Source organism: Nycticebus coucang, chromosome Y (assembly GCF_027406575.1).
Source record: "Nycticebus coucang isolate mNycCou1 chromosome Y, mNycCou1.pri, whole genome shotgun sequence".
Classification (NCBI taxonomy): domain Eukaryota; kingdom Metazoa; phylum Chordata; class Mammalia; order Primates; family Lorisidae; genus Nycticebus; species Nycticebus coucang.
Genome location: NC_069805.1, coordinates 33,657,219 through 33,664,850, shown reverse-complemented (window position 1 = coordinate 33,664,850; position 7,632 = coordinate 33,657,219).

Here is a 7,632-nt window from a genome sequence, read left to right as displayed (position 1 = left end):
TGCTGAGCATTTTATCATGTGTTTGTTAGCCATTCATCTGTCTTCTTTAGAGAAGGTTCTAGTCATGTGTCTTGCCCATTGATATATGGGATTATTGGCTTTTTTCATGTGGATTAATTTGAGTTCTCTATAGATCCTAGTTATCAAGCTTTGGTCTGATTCAAAATATGCAAATATCCTTTCCCATTGTGTAGGTTGTCTATTTGCTTTGGTTGTTGTCTCCTTAGCTGTACAGAAGTTTTTCAGTTTAATTAAGTCCCATTTGTTTATTTTTGTTGTTGCAATTGCCATGGAAGTCTTCTTCATGAAGTCTTTATGAAGACTTGATGAAGTCAAGATATCAAAAACACTGATATCTTCCAGTGTTTTTCTTATGCTTTCTTTTACATTGTTTCATGCCTTATATTTAGGTCTTTTATCCATCTTGCATCAATTTTTGAGAGTGGAGAAAGGTGCAGTTTCAGTTTCAGTCTTTTTTTCTTTTTATTGTTGGGGATTCATTGAGGGTACAATAAGCCAGGTTACACTGATTGCAATTGTTAGGTAAAGTCCCTCTTGCAATCATGTCTTACCCCCATAGAGTGTGACACACACCAAGGCCCCACCCTCCTCCCTCCGTCCCTCACATGTGGATATTCAGCTCTCCCAGCACCATTGATTGAATAGGGAATCTTTCCCCCAATGTATGTTCCTGTTTGGTTATCAAAGATTAGGTGGCTGTAAGATGTTAGTTTCATTTCCTGGTTTTCTATTCAATTCCAAATGTCTATGTCTCTATTTTGGTGCCAGTACCATGCTGTTTTGACCACTATAGCTTTGTAGTACAGCCTAAATTCTGGTATGCTGATGCTTCCCAGCTTTGTTTTTCTTAGTAAGAACTGCCTTAGCTATAAGGCTTTTTTTTCTGGTTCCATACAAAACGAAGAATTATTTTTTCTAAGTCTCGAAATTATGATGTTGGCATTTTAATAGGGATGTCATTGAATCGGTAGATTGCTTTGGGCAGTATAGACATTTTAACAACGTTGATTCTTCCCAGCCATGAGCATGGTATGTTCTTCCATTTGTTAATATCCTCTGCTATTTCTTTTCTTAGGGTTTCATAATTTTCTTTATATTGCTTTTTCTTTCTTTCTTTCTTTTTTTTTTTTTTTTGGTCTCACAATTCTTTTCTTTTTTTTCTTTTTTTTATTATTGAAACATAGCTGTGTACATTAATGCGATCATGGGGCACCATACACTGGTTTTATAGACCGTTTGACACATTTTCATGGTGTCATAGTGGTTAGTGGTTAACATAGCCTTCTTGGCATTTTCTTAGTTATTGTGTTAAGACATTTACATTCTACATTTACTAAGTTTCACTTATTCCCTTGTAAGATGCACCACAGGTGTAATCCCACCAATCACCCTCCCTCTGCTTTTTAATTATGTTTCTTTATTCAGCTTCAGCCATGTTTTAAAATCTTTCTCTTCTGAAATGTGATTTATTTTTGATTTTCCAAAAATATTGGTGTGTGTTATTGCTTTGGAGGTATTTTTGTCCATAGTTAACTTTCCTTCCATTTAGGACTAATAACATTCTATTTTAATGGTGACTTAAAACCGAAAGACATTTTTAAAAAACTGCTGCATATTACTTAATGTGTATAAAGTGAATAAGTGGCCTCACTGGGCTGATAGATGATTTCACAAAGAAAAAATTAATATAGTTTCAATTAATATTTGATGGAAGATGCAATTCTCTGTTAAGTATACCTTGATTAACATCACTTTATATACTTGCTGCATCTTGACATGACATTTATTCTGCTTTCCTTTAAATATATCAATCAGATCCTTTCTGCTCTAACTTTTTATTTATAACACAAATTAAACTAAAATACCTCAACTATGGCTTGCATTTAAAAGAAGTAATCCAGGATATCAAATGTAAACAAGAAATAAGAAGGAAATAATGCATAGTAGATATTCAGGGTCATCAATATATATATCACTTAAACGTTTTTAAGAATTCTTTTCAAAAATTTCACAAATATCACATTTCCTAATTATGTTCTCTTTCTTCAGAATATAAGTATTCACTTGATATTATCACTTTTTCCATTAAATTATATTTATTTTGCTTGATTATGTTTTGTGATAGTAGTTTCTCACTTTGTTTCATTAAGAATATGAATTACTTTGGAGGCATTATAAACTAAGTAGAGTTTGACAGGTGAATCTGAAAAGGTGGTTATCAAATCTGATTTTCTTTTTGGGAAAAATGCATTATAAATTTGAAATAATTTATTTGTAAACATTGAGAATAAAATACTTTTTGTGAGCAGAAATCATTAATATTTTCTCTGCCTTATTAAAATGATAATTTTATAATATTTAGATATATACTGTACATATTAATCTTTCTGTGATCTTTACTTATACATCAAGAATAACACAAGAATGTATGTGAATTTATTTCATCCTTGTTAAGTGTTTTAGTCTCTGTGAAAATAGCTACTGTATTATTATGAGATATGTTAATAGAAAGTAAGTTTATTTATTCATAATTCTCCTGTAGAAATTTAAGACACCAACACTTTCAACAAATACAAAACAAGTTGTCATAAATTAATAAATAATTACTTTGTATTCATAGATGCTTATAATATTGTTTAATTAAATCTTCAATGAAATAGTATACGTATTCCTTCTTCAACATAGATAGAAAAGTGCTTAAAAATGAAAATACAAATGGTTTGTCTAACTATACAATAGTAATATGAAACAATCTTAAAATTTTAAGGTTAAGTTATTTTTGTAGCCAGACACCGTGGCTCACGGCTGTAATCTCAGCACCTTTGGAGGCCGAGGCAGGTAGTTTGCTTGAGACCAGCCTGAGCAAGAGCAAGACCCTGTCTCTACTAAAAATAGAAAAACTAGCAGGGCCTGTTGCAGCGCCCTCAGCTACTTGGGAGGCAAGAAGATCACTCAAGCTCAAGAGTTCAAGGTTGCTGTGAGGTATGATGCCACAGATCCCCACCCAGGGTGATTGAGACTCCATCTCAAAATAAATAAATAAATAAATAAATAAATAAAGTCATTTCCCAATTTATGGTTTTGATAATGTAGTATAAATATGTGAAATTTTACTATTGGAGGAAATGGGATAAGTGGGATGGTATTTACCCAGTACCTCCTTATACTATTTTTGCCACTTTCTGTAAGTCTAATGTTATTTCAAAATATTTTTTAGTGTTATTTATAAGACTATTGTGTTTTCTCTCCAATTCTATTGTAAATCAATTGTTGTGAAATGAGTCTTTATATTTAAACTTACAAACAAAAATTCACGATTTGGAGAGTATTCTAAAATGAGGGGCCCATATTTCAGTAAAAGAGAAAGAAATGATCAGTTGATAGGTACGCTTTTTAGCATGGACTTATTTCCCTGTATTGTCTCCCTCATTTTCCAAAGCTGTTTATGCAGATATCCTTTTTTGACCGACCTGATGATTTGTTAAGAGTGTTATGCTAGGTGTGAGGGCAGGAATGCCGTTTTCGTTCACCCTATTTTTCCTAGCCATGCTGCAAATCATTCTTCTCCCTCCCATGCAGCAGAGGTTGCATGCTGTGTAAGTGATGGGGAAAGGCCCTGCTGGGTGAATCACACCACACGTGCTATCTCGAGATGCCTTGGTACTCTGCTAAGAGAACTCACCTGCAGGTAGGAAGTGATGTATTTGCTGCTTTATCTCAAATCCTACTAACACTCTATGAATCCTTTTTTCACATTTTGGGGAACAGACATACTGTTAACATTTTATTCACCCATTCAACAGTCACATGGGTGAATAAAACTGAATATAAAATTGATTTGTAGAATGTAAGGCACCCTGTTGATCATGGCAGCATTAATCATGTGTGACTTCCACAGGCCTCCTGGCAAGGGACTTAATTTCTTACTGCCATTGTTTCTAACTGATGCTCAGAGTCAAATCACCACATATAATAAAAAATGTTAAAATAAGTGTTTGAAAATATGAAAAGTAAAAACAATAGAAACGCAAACTCACTTTAAATTGGTGAGGTTTTAATCTGAAACAAAAGACATATCCTGTTTATTTCATAGTTTTTGTTTCTATTTGGTGCCCATTACATAAGAAATAATTGTATTTCCATACAAAAGCATTTACTTGTTAGTTATCCTAATAATCTCATAAATATATCCCATTTAAAGTGAATGCCATCTTCTGAAGTCTGTTGCTCATTACAATATTGTATTAATAAAAAATGTTTAATACTTTGCCTGAAGATCTTGACTCTGCGTATACTCTTGTCAGGAATTCTAATGAATGATAATTTTATTGAATTCCCAGCAGCCATGAAGATACACTTACACAGAGATGATGCTAATTTACAGTAAGTGTGTTAGCACGTTGGGATCCTTATCCCTAAAATATGTAGAACTGACCAGGAAGAAGATTCTGACGTAAAATGTTAGCTATTAAACTCTCTATATTTGAAATTTTGAAATTATGAAATTTTCTCCCTCTCTTTCCATCTCTTTACCTGTTCTCTCACCTTTATTTCTTTTCTTTCTTAGATATCATGAATAACTGAGATTTATGCTTTAAATTTAACAATATTAAAGCTTTTTTTTTTTTTTTTGAATATAGCAAATTCACCTGCCCTATGGGCCTTAGGGAATATGGTCTCAAAAACTATGCAAATCTTCTAGAAAGAGAAGAATCAATTAAAAAACTTATAGATACTCTCTACAGACTTGTAACTGGTTGTATTAGTACTTACTGATATACCCAGGAAACAGAAAATTGTCAAAATTTTCTTCTTTAAGATAGTAAATGAATAAAGTCTGACTATCTTCATAACAAGCTTATGAAAATCATTATTTGCAGAAAATCCAGTGTGTACTCAACATCATGATCATAGAATTATGTGTGTGTGTCTGTGTATATGCATGTGAATTTCTATTTTACAGGCATTGCCTTGGGGACCAAGACCCAGTTGTTATTTATGAGTATTGACTCAATGTTTTCTCTTAATCCAGTATCTAATGAAATATTAGTATAATGTCTCTGCATGGTAATTGTGTTTCAACAGTTTAAAGCCTAATTATCATATTGGAGTTGTTCATTGAATAAACACCTACTTTTAATTGCTAATTTTAACTAAAATTATTCATAGATATCAGTGTAAATATCATTAATGCAAGATACATATTAGATTATACTATATCCTATCTTTTACGTACTTCAGTTTTGATCATAAGAGCTAATAAGTTAGTATTTACCATTTTTAGGCACTATCTGAGCATCATCTATATGCTGTCTGTCTTAGAAACCTCCTGAAGTTGATACTAGTATGCTTTCATAGAGATGGAGATTTATAACTAAGTGATCTGCCCAAGATTATTTAGATAGTAAATTACAGATTGAGCTTTCCTGTAGACAGGGTCTCCAGGATCCATGTGTTTAATAACAAAATATACTTCTAAAAAACTAAACGATAATATTAATACCCTTTACCCAACATTTACTGAAAAATAACTATACAGAAGAATAATTGCTCAGAATCATGTGCAAAATTTTCTCATGTCATTCTCACTACAATTTGATGAAGTAAGTTCAGTTATTAAATTAATTGCACAATTAGACAAGTTGAGGATAAGGAGATTTTGCAATTATGTGAACTCTCTCCTTAAGTACAGTTTTTCTCTACTGTTATGATACTTAACCACTGTGTTATAATACTTTCACATAATCATAAATTAAGTCATTAATTCAGTCAGTTCATGTTAAACATTAAAGATAAACATTGAAAATAAAATAATGAATAAAGAACACTCCCTGATTCAAATGCTTATCTGTCTTCTCAGTCATTGTCTTTTTTACAATTAGTTCTATATAGAAATGATACACTATGGATGAACAAAGAAAGGAGTAATTTCTTTTACTAATGAGATCAGGAATTTCTTCTGCAAGAGAAGAGAGCTGAACTGGATTTCTAGATGTGAATATGGCTGAGAGGATGATTAGGTGTTAATTGCCAGTGCAAGCAATGAGCGATGTAAGCATGGACCAGAGGATGACAGTATACAAAGTATTTAGGTAATGAAAATGCGGTTTCTTGAGGTTATAGACTACAGTTGGAAATGTGTTCATGGAAATAAGGCTGGAAAGGCAGACAGGAACCAATGTACACAACCTTTCAGCTATAATAGGCAATGGTTAGCGCTGTGTGATCACCAATAAGGAGGCAGTAATATATATATATATATATATATATATATTTCCTGAATAGGGTAACAAAATACCAACTGTCAGTCTTAGAGACAAACTGTGCACATTATTAGATCAGTGTACAGGAAGAATAGTATAAGCTAGGATGAAGTAGGATTGTAGAATTGTCTTTAAAAACTTTGCCTAGAGTGAAGAGAGGAGTTCATGAGAGTTTTTCTTTTCTTTTTTTTTTTTTTGAGAGTCTTTCTTAACAGAACATGTTTATTTGTATATTACTAAAGTTTGAGAATTATTGCCAAGACATTTGATTCTAAATCAATATGCATTCAATGGTTAACCACCGGCCTCTGTGTCAATCCTATCCCTGCTTCTTAAATCAGGAATACTCAATCATCTTAGTTGTATGTCTTTGCTTTTATTAAGAAATTGAGATGTATTATTTGCAAAGTCTGATTATATTTTCATACTTGTGCTTTCTTTATTTACTGAAACTCCAATACACACATATGTAAAAATGTGTTTGTATTATTAATATATGAAATAGTTTCAGACGTTTATACTGTCATCAGCTTCTGAGCCAATAATCTAGTTCTAGGGTCCAAATATACAGTAGTGATTTTTAAACATCCTACAGTGTTGTATTTTTGCTAATACAGCTCTTACAATAAAGAACACTGCTTAATGTTAGGCTTGTGTCATTTTTCTTCTGATATCTCATTTAATTATTAATTTCAGTAACTTGCATTGCAAACATTTGCACATACTATGATAATGAGTTGCCCAGTACACTTAAGAAGTCCAGTGAGGTTAGGAATGGCTTCATTGACCTCTCTGTGCTTTAGTTTGATTGGCTTTTATAATATTCTAGAGAATCTATAAATGATCTGTGAAAAAAATAATTGTTTGCAGACCTGTTATTTATTTTGTTAATAAAGTACTAGTTTGGAAAAAAAATGGCTTATATTTATTTATCTCTCCCTAAAATATCATCTTAAGGTTAATATTTGTTGCAAGGATTGGTTTGTCTGAGCCTAAGTATAAGGGGTCAGACATCTGATGCCCTTCACCTAAGACAGATGTTTTAAGATCCAAAATTTGCATGTATTTATATGGAAGAGCAGGGATAAAATTCATATCAGTTTTGTCTGTAATGAAATACTATAAGTTGGATGACTTATTGTATTTTGTCAAGATTCATGAGAGACACACAGCCAATAGGAAACGTGTACAGATATATGCATGAGAGTAGATTTATACTGGGAATTGGCTCATATGATCAGAGAAGCCAAGAGGCCAGGACATCCAAACATACGCCATCTGCAAGCTGGAGAACGTGGGGGTAGAATTCAGTCTGAGTCCAAAGCCAAGAATTAAGAGTTCTGATGTG